The sequence below is a fragment of the Chelmon rostratus genome, chromosome 2 (genome assembly GCF_017976325.1).
Source record: "Chelmon rostratus isolate fCheRos1 chromosome 2, fCheRos1.pri, whole genome shotgun sequence".
NCBI classification, from domain to species: Eukaryota; Metazoa; Chordata; class Actinopteri; order Chaetodontiformes; family Chaetodontidae; genus Chelmon; species Chelmon rostratus.
The window spans coordinates 3,636,128-3,654,641 of record NC_055659.1 but is presented as its reverse complement, the minus strand read 5'-3'; positions in this window follow the sequence as shown (position 1 = coordinate 3,654,641).

The window sequence follows — 18,514 nt, the reverse complement described above, 5'->3', positions numbered from 1 at the left end:
GAGAACGTGCCAAGAAAAAGAGAGAAGGACACATGACAAGGAGAGTGGAATACAGATGAGAAGCATCAACATTTGACCCGAACCTGCGATATGAAAAAAGGATGAAAAACAGATGACATGTTGATTAATCGTGTGTCTGACACCCTGAAATATAAACTGTTGCTTACTTACCTTCAAAGCTCACTTTTTCAGCCCCTCCCTTCTGATGCTGGAGGTTTGATTCTTTAACATGCTTTAAACATCCATGTGATATCAGGAAAGTTTAACCGGGACCCATCTAACTCCTGGAACATCAACTTACAGAGGACTCAGACAACAGCCATGATTTTCATTTTGACAGCTGTTCAAATTACTTCCATTAGAATTAGTTTTAATTAGCTAAAGCTGATTAGAGTCAGTATTTGGGGGGACCAACTGTGCCGTGGGGTCTGGGCTTCCTGTATTCGCCTCTCCTCTCCAGGTCTCTCCTCTGCTGTCCAGTCATCTCTCAGTACATCTCAGATTTATGGCGTTAAGCATCATCAAACAACCAAAACTGCACATTGTACACTAAACATTACGAGCATTACACAGCTCTCGAGACTTTCATATTTTTGCGGGACCCAATGGAACAAATATTTGTACACAGTAACAGAGTTAGGAGTGTTTTATGCTCAGAAACATGTGTTTTCTCCTTTGGAGACAGACTGTGTTTGTGAAAACGTTTTTTGGACCAGTGGTCATCACACGACTTAAAAAAAACAAAACAAATGGAAAGGCGTGATGGGATGGGATCTGCCATGCAGAAGAAATAAGGATTAGCAATGCGGTGTCGAACAGAGGTCAGGAAATGACAGGAAGTGGAGCAGAGGATAGAACAGAGGTTACTTAAACCTTGTAAACAACGTTGGTTTTCTGCTTATTCCTGCTCTTCTTTCTCTCTTTGTATTCATGTTTGCCTTTTTCTCCCTTCGCGACTCCTCTTTCATGTTTGTCTCGTCTCTCTGTTTCAGCATCTCTCTGTCTGTGTTTTAATGAAGGCGAGCCTTAATAATACAGTCATTGGAGACTTGAAGTGGGCAGACTGACAGGGTTACACACACACACACACACACACACACACATTTACCACATACAGAGAAAGTGACAAGTATAGAAAGACAAATGAAGGTGATGGTGAGACTTTGGGAATAGAGTGACAGATAGGAAGAGAAGAGGGATAAACAGAGGAAAAAACTAAATACCCAGAGAAAAAGGCAAAAACAAATCAATACAACCACATCCAAGTAGCATCACGTCTGGCACAAACACCCGATCATCACTCCGCTTTTATTTCCACAGAAACTTCACACAGTTTTTGGAAATTTTTGGAAACTATTTTCCCACGATCCCTGAATGTGGCCACCACAACTGTGATACATAGCACCAGCAAAAAGAGATTTATTTCAAAAAAAGAGATATCCACCGGCAGATCAATACAAGCAACCGCATGAAAGGGATCCTCCACTCTGTCTTCTGAGCTATGGAGTACTCAGCACCTATAGGCCTGAAAGGTGCCTCTGAAAACTGAGATTCACAGCAGTTACAGCGGATTTCAGCAGAGAGACCAAGAGTCAAGGCAAAACAAAAGTGTCAAGTTGTGTCAACAGTCCACTTCACCATCGATCAGTATGTTACAAATACTGTAGTTTAACACACTACTCCAGTGCTCTGCTATCCTCTCCTCGTGGCTGCAGAGCTTAGCCAGAAGCATTTTGCCAATGTATTGGCAAAGTGGTAATTGCTTGGATCATACTGAGCATACACATGAGCAGTGGGGAAGTGGTTTGAACAAGACTGAAGGCTTAAAGTCCTGCTGTATGTGTGCACATACAGGGAATTTGAGTCCAGTTTGAAGTTGCTCTCAGTGTACTCGCACACAGTTCAAAGAACAATTTCCAGGAAGACAGACATACAGCTAAAACAAGGACAATAAAACTGCAAACATAAACAGAACTACTGGACAAACAAAACCAAAGTACTTATAGAATTCTAGAAATTAACATTTTAGAAACCTTGTCACATACAAAAGTGTTGTTTGTGAAGGAATTCTGAATTTAAGGCAAATTGAGAGTCCAGGAGTCCAACATTGTGAACTTGCTTACGGCATAAGAGTAGTTTGTAGCATAGATCCACCACGCGAGCCCAGATTTACAGCCCAGTATCCCGAGGAAGTGCATTCATATTTGATGAGTCCTCATTTAATACCAATCCAAAGAGGGTTGAATCCAGGGTGACTGGACTTGGTTGTAGGAACCTCTCATTCAAAGGGTTTCTTCAGTTCTAAACTGTTCTAAACCCCAGTTCTAAAGCTGGACCCCCTAGATCAAAAGCAAAAAGTTTCCAAGATTCTACAACCAAATCCAGCTGCCCTTGATTCAGCCCTCCTTAAACAACCAAAACCCAGATGACTGAGAATCTTCTCAGACATTCAGTGCCCACGAACCTTCCCAAACCTTTGCCAGGTATTTTAGCTGCATATCCACTAACCACACATTCACCTTTTTTTGGGGGGTAGGGGTTTAACTAAGACCACTCCCTCAACCTTAGCCGTACAATTGTAGAAATGCATTTTTAAAATGCAAAGTATTGTCTCTAAAACAACATCCATGTTCTTCTCTGGCCAAATTATCGGTTGTCATGACACGGCAGGTTCTCCTGACCTTTGCACAGTGTACAGTGCAATGCCATGAAAATAATCAGTATTATTTAATGCAACATCATCAGCATTGAAATGCAAAGCACAAAATAACTGCTGGTTTGATAATTAAGCATAATATGCTCTGATGTGGACTGATAAGGACTCCAAACCTGGCTTAAATGCTCTTTTCCAAGCTTTCTCTGTTTTTTTTTATTCTATTTCTTTTCTATTCATCCCTTCATCCATTTTTCATTTCCTACTTCAGCCTGATGCCAAAGCGCTCAGTGTAGATTTGTGATTGTCCTATCAGCGGCGTGTTCCACCAGCCAGTCCCTCAACATTGCTGTGTCTATTATTACTTACCCACAAGGCATCACTCCACCATGGGTGAGAGCAATTTAGCGCCTTTTAATGCAAAGTGTTTACCAATGTGTGGGAATGAGCTCGGATCGATAGCGCATCCCCGTTCCTCTTAACGTCTTTTAACACCAGACACGCCGCGCCGCTCTCAGGCCTGTAATTGTTTCTCTTGGTTTCGTGGAAAATCAATCCAGCAATGATTGGATCTCGCGCCCCACCCCTCCCCACCCATTACTTCTCTTAAAGGTCCCATCGCGGTCGGGGTAATGCATGTATACATATCTGTCCATGTCGTTTGTCAAGCTGTTGTTTGGGCATTTATTCTGCAGTAAGTGGTTCCTTCATATTACATCTGTCTACTGAATAAGCGATCAATCTGCAAAGACAGAAATAAACATAAAGGCCTTTATTGACAAATTCCATTATTTCTGACCAACTGTTTATCATTTTAAACTATATCCAACCTCATGTTTAGTTTTCTAATGTGTTCAAATCTGTAAATGATGTTATCAAAGATTTTTTTGCATTTGACTTAAGGCTAAAAGGGGGTGAACGTTAGAAAAGGTTTTACCAAAGTAATGTGCAGCATAACCGTTTGGGTTACAGGAGGCACTCCACTGATTTTACATGACAGTTTATTCATCATGGTTAGCGCCACACCGCCTGGGAAAGCAGCCTTTTGTGGCTCTGGAGGGAGCTTTGTCAAGTCAGTTTGGGTTTAAAGGGACCCTGAACTGCAGACCTGGGACATCAGGTTTGAAAGACATGTGCGTACGTATACCAGTCAGGGAAGGTCTGATGAAAGATGTTATTGAGTTGCATTGTGAGGAATGTAGTCTGACCCATACTAAGGACAAAGAGAGAGGGTATCTTGGTCTTTGCATTTAAACAAAATCTGCTTCTTATTCTTCTTAAGTCCACAAACGTAAAGAAAGTGCTATGCTAACTTGCTGAGATACTCCTTTAAACTGTTGTGGTTCTGCAGATCCAGTATTCGCTTCGTTTACTTCGTTTCTTTGCTTGAAGACATTTTTTTCTCATCATGAGCAGTGGTGGTTTATGGGCTGTATTCAGATTTTAAGAAACCACTGAACATCCAGACTCACCTGCACACTGGTCAAAGTCACGCTTTTTAGAAAATATGCCACACAAATTTTGGTTTATCACTCGGAGACATCAGCGAAACATCAGCGTGGCCAAGAGACACGGAAACATTCTCCACCAGTGGCTCCATTGAACCGAAGACAATTTCTTCCCCATGTTTTTTAAGGCATCACTTCCTGTGTGAAGGCTGAGAAAAGGTTGAGAGTCACTGCTAAATAGACTCAGTCTGCCCTTTCCTCCCTCCTCTCCAGCTTCAGGTTTCAATTCCACTGAATATATAAAAAGCTACCATTTATACTCTCCAGTGTGAAAAAGGAGAGGATTTTCTATCCTCCCGCCAACATTGGTCTTCTTTCACTCTGCGATTGTCTCGGCAAGCTTTGAACGGGAGTTTTAATACTAAGCTCTGGATTAATACCTGTAAAATAAGTATTTTCAGGTTATATAAATTGCTTCTAAGGAGAGGAGAACTGGGGGTGAGTCAAGTATTGCAGTGTCATTGAAGGATCCTGTAATAAACCAAAACTAATGGTGTGTTCACGCCAAGCATGAAGTGAATTTTTTGTGCAGCCAATGCAAAGACGTGAAATTTGCAAATTATGCGAAGTGAATGGTGTGCATTCGCAGAAGTCATGTCATTTGCGTGAATCTGAATTTTTCAACTCACACTCCAGGATCTTCTCCTCAGCCTCCGTCTCTGACTCGGCCTTGTTGGTCCTGGATGTCATCAGCCAAGTGATCGTGGTGCAACATCGATCACTCGCATGGGAAATACTTTAAATTAAATCCTTTCAGACGGTAGAATGTGAAAATAGAAGTATTTTTGGGCTTGCTTGTGTGTGGACATGTATAAAATTTTGATATTCGATCTAAACCCGCACACTTTGTGCAGATGTTTGTGTAGAACTGTGAGTATGTGCCTGAATGTCTGTATACGTATGTGTGCTGTTGTGTCACGTGTGCTATATGTCACTGTGTGTGAGCACTGCAGCACTCGGCAGTAAGCACATAATGTGCTCCCATTTGTCCCCATTGTGTGCATGTTCCACGTGTGTTTGTGTGCCTTTGTCTCGACATATTTCATTGTGTGTATCGGCATAGTTGTCAGTGTGTGGCTGCAGTAAGGCCAGATGTTTATATACCTGAAACTCAGAGTGCTGAATGCACAGCTGAGATTTTGAGTGGAAATTATCTTTCATGTACACACGTTAGCCTTATATCGACTCTTTGTATGTCGGCAGTATGAAAACTGTAACTGTGCAGTCGGCGTGTTCATTCTTGTCACAGATCCATTATATCTCGCGCAGATAACTGGCTTTCAGTTAGCTGGTCTATCCATTTATCGTCCCCTTCATCACCATTTGCAGTCATATTCTTAGAGATTTGGCGGCTCAACTACTTCACTGCATTATGTAGTGAAGTAGCAAAACTCCTAGCAAAACTAGGCCGTGACAATGGTCTGTTGACATTTTGACATTTGCCTTTCAGTCTCAATGTCTGCATCTGTATCTGACATGCAGCGCCGCAGCAGCAATGCTGCCTGCGTGGACACCGCTAATGAGAGCGGCAGCAGCTCAGTGAGGGAGGCGTCCTGCACAGGTACAGGTGTGCAGTGCGTCCCAGCCTCAGCGTGGCCAGCTCACCAAACCTGCATGCCATGACTGTGGGAGGAAACCGGAGCACGCAGAGAAAGCCAACGCAGGCGTACAGAGATCGCTGCACAACTGAACCAACTACTGTTTCGCCTTCTTTTGATTTATTTATTGCAGAATTTATCAGTGCAGCTCTGGCGTTTTGCCTGAATTGATTGCAGTGCAGCATTTTGTCAAGTTTTGCACAAACATGGATGAATGATAGCGTCTGATTCTTGGTTTAAATCCTTCTCTTTATTCCACCAACAGTGAAGCAGAGGAGTAAAACTGGCATTAACCCGGCCTTCGCACTTGATTCCTCGTTTCCATTCCGAGCAGTATGATACCGACCACGTGTCTCCCCCTCCCCGTCTCCCCTCTCTCTCACTGTGTGTTCACCCTCCCTCCGCTCTCCCCCCTCTGGCTGATTGCTGGGCATTAACAATTTAAATTGTTTGCCTTTTTAGTCACGCCAATTGTAATATCGCTCTCGGAGAGGCAGTAGTTAATGAGTTTCTACTTTGGGGTGCTCCCGCCGAGACGACACAGGAATAGATCTCTCTCCTTTTCCTCCTATTTCCATCCGAGTTTCTTTTTTTTTTTTTTTACTTTCTCTCTTCTTGTTCTCCTTCGCTGGCTTTCTGACTATTGGCCTCTCATTCTTTTATTAACAGAGAATTTACAAAATGACAAAAGATCCGAGGGAATTACTGCTCTGTGTGTCTGGGTCATTATAATGTGTGTGCATATGCCTCTGTCTGAATCTCAATGCGCATTTCTGTGCATGTGTGTGTGCACGTGCACCCTGAGGGCTCACTGCAAGTGTAGAATGTGTTCTTAATGAGAAAGCAGTGAGGTAGAAAACTATACATGCTTACTAATCTCCCCCCGTCTTCTCCTTCCTTCTCTCTGTCGGTCGTATTCCTTTTAAAACAGATCTGCAGAAGAAAACATCAAACAGAGTTTATGGAATAACTCCGTTTGGGTTACAAGCACATGAGGCTGTCACATTGTCCATGGTGGCAAGAAATGCTGCTCAGTGCAGACTTAAGAGAACATGTGATTGTGGCAGTAATGATGTCGTTGCACGTCACCGTTGCCAATGGCTGCCTGCTTTCAGCACGTTTCAAAATGTCAGGATGAAATACTCAAAGCACTCCTGCAAACATCTTCCGCTCCTGCTGTCTGTTAGCATGCTCGGTGTGTTTCACATGTTTGGGAAAATATGGCTAAATACACAGTTGTCATTCAGAGCTTGCATGCAGGCTCTCTCATGCGGTGGTTTGCACATGATTGCACAAACCTCCTGCTCTTCCATTTGTCGGAAGAACTTAGTCCAACTCACAAATGAGCGAGTGTGACGAAGCCTCAAAGAATTGAATTAATCTATTAAAATGACATAATTCTGCATTTAATTGGCAGATGCTTTCATCCAAATGGACTGACCATAACTGGAAAATGCCATAGAGGTCATCTTGCTCTTGTTGCCCCAAACTTCCAACTAAAAGCACGTCAGGTGCTTCATCACAAGTGACTATTAGCACCACCGGGGTTGTTTGTGAGGACTAAAACTGATATTTTACTCTTGACATCTGAATTTGAACAAAAACATCACAAGCATATGTCAAAGACTAAATAGTCACGGCTGTTACCATCTACTTACGACAGTATTCAGGAAATTGTGCTTTCCAATTATTCACTGAAAAGAAACCTGTAAAAATTACAAATAAAAATGCAACATTAATTATACAGAAAGTTACTGCTGATAGGAGGTGATGACTGAAGTAATATTATTTTCATTACTGAGAATGACTCTGCATATAATGTCCATTTATGAATGTTAACATGAACGAAAAAGGAACAGATAGAAAAGGATGATGGTCATAAAAGACAGAAGGAGGGAGCGATATGACGAGTGCGGATAAAAGGTGAGAAAGCAGCAAGGAGAAATAAAGAGATTAAAAGAGACAGCAGACACAAAGACAGAGATAACACAGAGGATAAATCAGTCATAATAGACGAGAGGAGGATAAAAGACGAGACGAACTTGGCTCAGACGTCATGTCTGATTTTCTCTTGTCAGTCAAACTCGTCTCACACCCAGGCCTTTGAAAATGTTCCAAACGGATCAAGGTCCCTAACTAGCTAACGCCCTCCACTGTTATACAGGATGAAATAAAATGTCCTTTTCAATTCTTCCAACTTTATTTCATATTTGATGCATTTTAGGTGACTGTGCCATAAGCTTTAAGTTCCATATAACCAATATTACAAGCAAGGTCGACCTTAAATTAAAATTTCTTGACTTTTTATCACCAAAGCAGCTGTAATTGTTTTGTGGAATATCACAATAAATTTTGCATTCTAGCATAAAATGTTTGTACTCTGCATCACAAAAGTTACCAGATGACTAAACCTGTCAGGGTAAAGATTTAATAAGGTTTGCATTGAACACAAACTACAGTAAAACAATCATCAATACAAGCATGACTGCTTTCTTTCAGTCTTTTTGCACCTTTTTTTAATTTCACTCACACTGTGATCAATACCTGTCATGTAATCTCTATTATTTATGAGCCTTGAGGACAAAGGAATAGCTGATGAGAAACCCTGACTCTCTCTTTGAGCTTCCTTATCTTTGGCTCAATCTGTCGATTCCCATCAGTTTTTTTTCCTAAATATTTGCTCTCAAACTCACGTTTCTCACCACATCCTTCTTTGGGGTCTCCTGCCCTTCATCCCCATCTCTTGTTCTCTGGCCCAGGCTTTTGATTCTCTCTGATTTCACGTCAAAGGCACAGAGAACCGAGACAGAGAACGGCTAATGGGGATTTAAATCATGAACGGCATTGGTGCTCCAAAAACGAGAAAAGAAAGAAAGAAGGAAAAAAGGCGAATCATTGACCCTCCCTCGCAAGTGGTTCATTTTTTATTATCCTCCAACCTCCATGTTTTCCCCTTTAAAACCTCTACGCCTGCCGTGTTGTTCTGTACCTGCAACCTGAACAGCACCACAATGTTTTTTTGTTTTTTTCAGAGTAAAGCAGTGGTTAATGTGCATTAATTTGCAGGCGACTAATTGATCAGTAAAAACAATGAGCTCACATTGTCACCACAGATGGGGGATTGAGAGTTCTGCAGTAAAGCTGCGTTTAAGCCCCCCGTGATGCTGTAGCTCTTGCACCCACACCTCTTGGCTGTGCAGGTACCATATGAAAAACTACAAGAACTGTGTATACTGAGCTTTGGTTGCTGTTTCTGACGATGGTGGAGATTGTTGATAGTGAAGACAACATGGAGCACAATGAAGAACGGCTCTGTAATCTGATTTTTGATTCTCACTGCGAACAAATGTAGTTTTAATGATAAATGTTTGCAAAGGACATGTGTGCACATGTACTTGTACTATCTCAATTCTCCTCGATTGAGCTTCAATGAATGCGTCTTCCTGTTTCAGTCACGAGTTAAGCAGCTCTCATGATTTCCTCCATAATGTTTACATCAGCTATACCCAGAACAAAGTCTCTTTTGTGGTGGTAAGCAAAATGACACGTTGCATGACAAGTAGCCTTTTATCCCTGTCAGGTTTTTACCGGTACCTGGCTCAGCTGCATGGCGCATGCACGGATGTGTTCTGCATGTTCTTGGGGCTCAAATGTTCTATCATGATTTTGCATAAAGACATAGCAGTTTAAAATGTACTCTCCCAGAACTGATGCTCAGTTTGCAGGTTTTCAGGGGACGTGAATGAGGGCAGCGTGACAATGCAAATGAAGGACACTGTAGTTTCTTTAAGCAACAAACATTTACATTTACACATGTACTGTTCCTGCTATACTTCTGTGTGATTGCATGAGTTTGATGCAAATACATTTTAACTTTTGCAATGCTTATAGAAAAGCTCAATAAGTGTTTGCATATCATAACTATGGTTTTCTCTCATATAATTGCTTGAAAATGATATGGATGGTTCCATACTATGCTCTTTGCAAGTAAAATTAATTATGACTATATTCTTTGAATTATGTGTGTTTTATTAAAATGTATAGCATCTGTGGTCTTCCTGGTCAAATTTGACCCGGCCACAATAAGTGGTATAATGGATCATACTGTTGTGCTTTCCAGTACAATAAACACACACACACACGCACACACATTTATACTTCATGCTTTCAATTTTGACCCGTGAGGACAACAGGTGTGACTATTTGCTGCCATTAAAAAATTTAACATTATTTCAAAACAGTGTCCCGACTAAACTTTGACATATGCCAGTCTGTGATAATACATCAATTTATGTGCCTCAGATCATAATAATCAGAATTTCTGTTTTTTTAATCAAAAATGAAGTGTAATTTTTTATAAATTACATCTATTATATCATACATTACGAAAATAAGATGTAAAATATATGTTGATGTGTTGGAAACTAGTTGACTAAAAAGGTTCAACACAGAATTTGATGATTATTTTCTACACACACGCACATACACACCTTTATACTTCATGCTTTACAAGCAGTCAAACCAGACCGGGTCAATTTTGACCCGGGAAGACAAAAGGTGCATAGTAGATGGGAAGACAATACGAGGGTTAAATGTGCTGTTTACCAAGTTAAAAACAACAGGACATCAAAAATATATGAGATTACAAAAAGATTCTTCTCTGTTGTGATCATTTGTTGCTGCATCGATGCTTTTTATTTCTCTTCTCCTTTTCCTGCATGTATTTCAGAGGAACATCCTTACAGCGTCTTGTTAGCTATTCCACACAAAATAACTGGAATTAACAATTTGCCGTTTTGTCTGACTGCCAAAAGCAAACATTTTGTCTTCGAAAGGCAAGCGAGCATTCTGCATTCTCTTCCACTCCTTTTGTTGTGAAGTGAAGCAAAACTATGAAGTTGATGAGGAAGACACGGAACATATGGGCATGTTTAATTTGCTTTCTCATTTGTCTTTTTTGTGTACGTTTATGCCAGAGACAGATGAGAACAGAATGGTGGAACAATGTGTTCACACTACTGTAGCCTTTAAATGATTTGCTGCTTCTTGCGAGATAAATGAAAAGTCTCTCTGTTGTATTATTTTAGGAGTGGTTTCATTATGTGCCGCATCTTCAGTTCTGGTGACCTTCCTCTGACTGCAAGGTCTCTGCAAAGTTTCTAGACATCATGTCCACCAAGAGCCTGATGTGTACGAGATGCTAAACCCCTTCTGAGATCCTCAGTGTACCGCCGCGAATGAAAACAGCAGCTAATCGTCTAAACTGAGTAAAATGAAATTGAAGAGATACTGTGTGAAAGAATGAGAGGCCAAGGGAGAGAAAGAAAGATTAGGTTTGTGTGTTTCACCAGCGGGAGAGATAAGTGTGTGTGTGTGTGTGTGGGCGCGTGCGTGCGTGCGTGTGTGTGCGCGCGTGTGTGTGTGTGCGCGTGCGTGCGTGTGTGTGTGTGTGTGTGTGTGTGTGTGTGTGTGTGTGTGGTAAGAGAACACAGGCTCTCAGGGCAGATTTTCCTCGATTCGTCTCACTGATTGTTCACATCTGTCTGCGTCTAATCGGTGGAACGTACATTTTCATCCCGACAAGAAAAGTGCCTCGTTTTCTCCTTTCTTTCCCTCCATCCCTCCATTCAGCGTTAGTCACACAGCACTGAGCGGCTTTGTTTGCGCTGAATGAGGGTAAAAGCCATTTTCTGACATACACACACACACAGATGTACAATAGGGAAGAGTGAGCGGGCAAGTCTGAGCTCATACACACTTTATAGGGACACACAGTGCATGTGTGGATGCTCTGCAGGTGCTCCACCTTCCTCCCACACTCCCAAAGCCATGAACGTTAGGTTAACTGGTGACTGATTGGCAACCTATCCAGGCTGTGTCCCGCCTCTTACCCTATGACTCAAGCCCCCTGTGGCCTTCAAAGGATAAGGATGTTTACCTGTCCTTAAAGATGCCCCTTAATTCTATCTTTCTTACTCTTTTTCCCTTCTACTTTTTCCTGATTTCAGCCGTGGTCCTTATCAGTGCCAACCCCCTATGCTGCCCATGGGAGAGCGTAAAATACCAGGTGCAACCTTCAAACCACAGAGTCACCAAGAAGCGCCATCAGTCAGGTAAGAAAAGATGTAACGATGACGAGCAAATGAAACAAAGAGTGATGGGACTGCAGCGTGTACAGGTTTAAAGCATGTTTTGCAACCTTGCCTCCTACAGAGCGTCTTTCACGTTGCACCCTTTCTGTTACTTTCTGTTCACATGCCTCCATTTGCGACAAATTTATCAAACAGCGTAATTCATTTCCACCGTTACGCCGATGATATGTCATTTTATATGTTCAGAAAATCAAGTGAGCCATAAGGTCTGAAGGATGCCTCTCACAAATTTAATAGTGAATGTCCAAAAACGATGTGGCAGTATGATTTTTAGGACCCATAAAGCCCTTCTGGTGTGTTTTAAACAGGCAGTTGTGTGATTTTGTGTGTAAAGTCTTCATATCTTTGCCTTTTGGAGCTGGCAACAAGCAAACATCGTGATACTTTACTTTTCAGGGAATTATCTTATCATATAATTTCAGATCATATTTTGGGTTTTTGATAAAAAGGAAGAAAAAGCAGAAACGGTCTGGTTGGATCAGCTTTGTGTGTCTGTCAGACTCGGTGTTGTTTTGGCTGTTCAAAGGACCTGAACACTCACATGGGAGTTTTAAATGACACTCGGATACGTTTTACCACCTTAACAGGTGCAACAGGGCAAGAAGAGTGTAATCAGGCTACATAAGTGAAAACACTGTGGGATGACTATAGGTGTGCATGATGCTGTAGGAGGAAGCTTCTATCCAAACCACCATGTTTTCCAGGTCAGAAACCTTGGACATATTCAGTTCTGCTCACTGATTGGCTGCTGCTGTCAGCAACAAGCCGACTCAGCAGCTGACGCCCAGGTTTGGATCAAGCCAGCTGTGATGATGTGGGATTTGGAACGTTTTTTTGGACATGAAACAAAACACAACCTTTGTATGTATTTTCAGTATTTGCACATCGTAAACACAAGTGCTTGTTGACTCAGATTGTTGCAGAAATACATCGTCAAACCTGTGGGGAAATTTATTAGGCAGTGCAGAGCATCAAGCTGCAAACCAGGCAGAGAACACCGTAACTACTGCTGAGTAGAAACTAGAAACAATCAACCGCAGTATGTGGTATGAGATAAGTTAATTTGTAATTTCACAGGCTCTATCTTCCATATATTTGCTCCTCACAGACATTCTTCATCTCTTTCTCCTCCCTGCTCCTTTCCACCAAATAATCTCATACATTTCCGTCCATATTGTATCTTTCCTTCCGTCCAGTGAGCTTTAGGCTGCTCTCCTCGTACCTCGCATCCCTTCCTGCCCTGTTTTTCCTCTGTTTTCCTTTGTTTTCTGGTCTCATCTCAACACCTTTCTCTTTCTGCCTTCTGCCCTCTCCTCTTTCTTTACGTCCTCTGTGGTTTGTCTCTGTCTTTGCCTAATGAGCCTTGTCCCATCCTCTTCCCAATATCTCCCTCTTTATTTCGTCTCTCTGATACCCTTTTTCTCAGTCTCTCTCGTCTTCTTCCTCTTCATCCTCTCTTCTCTCCCCATTCATTTTTCTTTTCCCATCAACTCACTTTTCTTCCAATTTCTCTGCAGCATGTTTTCCTCCATTATTCACGTTTTTTTTTAACCCAGTCCCTTGGTTACCTTCACTCCTCCTTATTCCTTCTCTTGTAACGTTTTTCAATCTTTCACTTGTTCTGTCCTGCCTCTAACTTTTCTCTGTTTGTATTTTTTTCCAAACTCTCTCTGATGGCCTGCCTTTTGCTGTCTGACTACAATAGTCTCAGCATTTGGATTACTGTAATGGGGCTTGCATCACCCTCATATGATCAGCCATCTGGGGCTAGCTGCCTTTTAGCATCAAGTTAGTATCTCCCCAATAGGATCGGCTGAGAAAGCTAAGCTAGAAAAGCACTAATCTCTCAGCACTGGCCATTGTTAAGTGTCCCCGATGGCCTCTGTGCTAAAAGGAGGCTAATTGATGTTGCCGCCTGCTTATTGCAGGCCTTGGGAGGAAGCGGATGATTGTCGACTGTGCATATGTAGAGGGGAAGCGATGTGAAGCAAAGGAAGTCCGAGCTAGAGGCTGCTATTTCAGGCCTCGAAATCACTAACCTCTGGAAGCAAATATAGGAAGGAACTGAGATTGCTTTGCTTCACACCATCTGCAATGTTGCCTTAAACTGTTTGGCACACTCTTCATCCTCTTTACTGCAATTTTAATGGCTCGTCTGTCCAAGTGCACCTTTTTTAGTATTTTTAAATCATTCCATAATTGTTCCCGGTCACTTGATAATATGCTTGAATGTGTGCACTAACACTTTGGACGTTATGCATTGCTGCAGGGTCAGAGACTGGAAGTCGTTTGTTTCTGTGGATTGTGAAGACCTGTTTGCTGATAGCAGACGGATAAATTTGACATCCCTACCCTGTCTGACTTGCAGGTTACATTTCAGAAGTATTACCAGGGGACTCTGTCATTCAGAAACTACCAGCTTTTGCCTTTCACGGGATAAGCAAAGTGTATATTCTACTTGAATTTACTTCCTCTATCTCCTTCCTCTATGATATCAGAGCTCTGTGTAGAATCCACTTCCTGAACAACGAGCAACCAGACTCCTGAATTTATATGCAGAATACTGTCAAAGCTGCCACTTGTAATTGACAGTGCAGCCTCCATAATTCTATTAATTTTGGCTTAATAGGTTTTGGATAGAAAAAGTCAAAGGTACAGAGGAATAAGCTGTATTAGCCATTGGCTGCACTGGTAACACAATACAATCAAAAAAATTATGGTTTTGGTCTTTTCTTGGCATTTGTTCCTCTTGTTATAGGCAATATTATGATTTAGCATATTTATGTCAGACAGCTGCAAGAGTTGATTTGATTGACAGTTGAAGATACTAAGTGACTCATCAAGGCTAACAATAAATCGCTGTGTCACAGCGTCAGCACTATATGATAAACTGTACTGAAACAACCCAAACTAAGAGAATACAGAGCTGGAGAACTAATCTGTAGATGGCAGAGATTTTTGTGAGAAGTGTCTGTTGCTTCCATGTCAGCAAACACACTCACTAAGTTATTTTGTCATAGCCTGGTTATCACCTATAAAAGCGTTTTTACACACCGACACAGCAGCAGCACCATCTGTGCTGGGTGGATTTAAAAGCAAAGAGAATGGAGGAATGCTTTCTTATCTGTCAGCCTGCAGCACTGCCAGGCCAACTGATAACTCAATACTCTGACACACACACACACACACACACACACACACACACACACACACAAGCTCACCCAGACAGACATTCTTACGCAAAAACACACACCCATTATTTAATTCCAGTGACAGATGAATGGTCCCCGTAGTGGCAATTTGATGGTGTGATAATTACACAAACAAAAGAATTATTTTCATCCTGAGTCAGCCAACAATGTGTGTGTGTGTGTGTGTTTTGCTGTGTGCATCTGTTTGATTATTTTTGTGTGCGCATTGGCCTGTGTGGCCCATTAATGGGGTCATAACTCAGTTTTTTGCTGTTTTCTCCAGATGACTGTGTGTGTGTGTGTGTGTGTGCGCGTGTGTGTGTGTGCGTGCATGTGTGTGTGTGTGTGTGTGTGCAGGGGGGTGGAGTCAGGGGGGGTTGAGCCTGAGGTGATCTTTAGATCATTTGGTCTTTCACAGCAGTGAAAAACAGCTTACCTATTAATTTTAATGCCATTTGTTTTCTTTTTGTTTTTGGATTGGATGAAAGGTTACAAAAAAAAGTTGGATTTAATGTAAATATCACACAAACTTTATTATTAAAGGTGTGATGTGTAAGAATTGTACTTTAACATACTTAAACATTAAAAAAACGACCTTTATCAACAGAAAGCGAGGAAGTGATAGTTCTGACATCAAGTCAAAAACATCTATGTATTGTGTTGCAGAGGTATGTACCGAAGTTAGCATGCTAACCAGCTAGCTATTCTGTCTTGTAATACCACTTTGTACCTCAAGAGGCGATAGTTTGAAAGTTAATACCAAAATGTTGTCCATGTGCAAATATTGTAGGAAGAAAATACCCCCAAAAAATGTTGGTATCGCAATAATGTTATTAATAGTAAACGCTGTTTTTGCAGAACTGCCCAGTATCTACATTCATCTTAAATCTGCTGGAGTGATGCTCTTATTTCCTGGCAGGAAACTGTCAGACAGCATCGTTCTTTCTTGCAATAAGCGACCAAATTCACAGTATGTCTTTCATTTCTCTACATGCATCATTGTTTGTCTCAAGCGTTTCAGTCTTGCAGCTTTAGGATGCAACAATAATGTAACAATCCAGTGAGGTAGACTGAACTGGCCTCGCACAGAGGAAAAACTGCTGGCTTTAAAGCTTTAGCAGGAGTCCTCTCAGTGCCAGTGAAAAATCACCTTGTGTCCTGAACTGACAGTGTTTGCTAACACTGTGTTTATCAGTGAACCAGGTATTTTAGAGACATTTTGGCTTCACCACAAAGTGTGTGAGTTACAGAGACTGAAACAACACTGACAACCCAGCCTGATTAATTCATATTTTACCATCCTTATTGATTATGTGTTATCAGTTCGACAGTTAGACCTCTAATGTGTCCAGTGTCGTGCATCAATTATGCAACTGCACAGTTTTGCTTTGGATTTGTGTTGAGCGATCTCGGTTTTTGCAATGGTGGAATCTGATTGGCCATCTCACGCTCAGTCTCCCTGCACTTTGTTTTCATTCATTGATAATCATTGTAGTTAAACACTATCAAGCATCCGCTCTTTGTTTTCTTCAGCTATAATTCCATAGCTGTCTTACCCTGACTAAGACATGAAGTGACTCATCAGTATTGTCATTGCTATAAATCACATCAAAATGCATTTGTAATATGAATGTAATCAATGTGTTTGCTTCCACAAAGGAAGAAAAGAACGGAACAGCTATGTTTCTGTTTTGTACAACAGTGTAAATGACAGTTTGCAGTATGAGCCGTTTAGCTTCGGCGACAGGTGCTGTGGGAGCAATCCATTTTTAATCTGATACCTTGTAGTCAAGGCTTTACTTGCTTAACTGGCGCCGTCTAATTGCTCTATTCCAGTCATAAGAGCTCCATGTTTTTCATTATAGAGGGCAACCAAGACCGTGGACGTCTCCTTTAATCTCATCGCCTCCCTCTGACAGCCGGCGCAGAGAGGAAAGCATGAGATCTTCATAACCGTTGAAGAGGAGAGCTACCCACTTCCAGCATGTGCTGGGCGAGCAGGGGACATCAAGGCAAAAATGGTACAATCCGCTCCACGCAGTAGATCATCTATGTATCATAAAATGGTGAAAATAAGCAACACGTGTTCAGTCTTAAAGAACAAAAACACGCAGCGCCACATTTCAATCATCAGCAGTTTAGTATTGATCAAATCTCAGCGGTTCGGCGGCAGTAGATTCCCCTCGCCCAAACACAGGATCACAAGGGATCTGTCTTCCCAAGGACTTCCCACCCGCCCCAAAGCAGAGGTCGATGAGCGACTCCATCTATCACTCCGAACAGACCACAGCTGGAGGGGGGAGATGTGTCAGGTGCAAGGCCAAGACACCAATCACTTGCAGGAAGTGTAATGTGCATCTCTGTCCTGCAGCGTTATAGCCAGAAGCCCCCCCCCCCCCCCCCCCGCCACGAGACAACCGAGGTCTCAACTGCTGATTTAATTGGTTTCGTTTTTTTTTAAGAATATGAAAGTTCCAGGAGCTCACAGTGGTGCACAAAGTGTAAATTTTGTCCTTCGTCGTTTTCTTGTGACTTTAAATAGGCTGAATGTTGCTGCTTTGTTGGAATTACAACCAAACAGCAGGAGGGCAAGACAGCATGAATGTGTTCATATCAGAGCTAACAGTCATGCTCTGGACAAAGAGAGGACATGGCAGCAATCTTAGTGAGCAATGACCCAAGTTTGATGGCTTAAATTCAGTCTCGATGACAATTTACTCTTCTTTTTTTTCTCTTTTGGCTGCCACAAGAGTGATGAAGATGTCATTACACTGAGAGAGACAAATGTGGGAAAGCTTTCCAGTTGGAGCAGGTTGTTCCTGACAGACTACAACATTGTGACACTGCCACTGAGCTGATCAGGAGGGGGCAACCAAGAGTCACCTGTGCAGTGAACAGTGTGTGTGTGCGTGTGTGTGTGTGTGTGTGTCTATGGATAAAAAGCAAGGAGTGTGACTAATGCAGTTGAGGTTGGGATTAACTTTTCCACCCTGAATATCATTCTCTTTAAACCTCCTGACACAATATGCCCAACACACACACATATGCATGCACACGCACACACACACACACACACACATATGCATGCACACGCACACACACACACATAGTCACGCATGCACACACACAGTATGCAAGTAGCTGACTTCCAAAATAGCAAATGTTTACTGAGATGAAAGGTTTGGCTTATTTTCTCCCCTCTAAGAGGATCCAAGCCAAAATGAGCGACTGCCAACAATTTCTGTGCGAGTGTGTGCGTATGTGTGTGAATGAAAATCTGGCTTCTTTGTACCTTCGTACTTCCTTGGCATGTCTTCAAACGCTAGTGTGTAATCTAGGTCTGTGTCATTGGCATAACAAAGAGAAATGTGCACTGGTAGCATGTATTATTCTTTAAATCTGCCTCTATTTT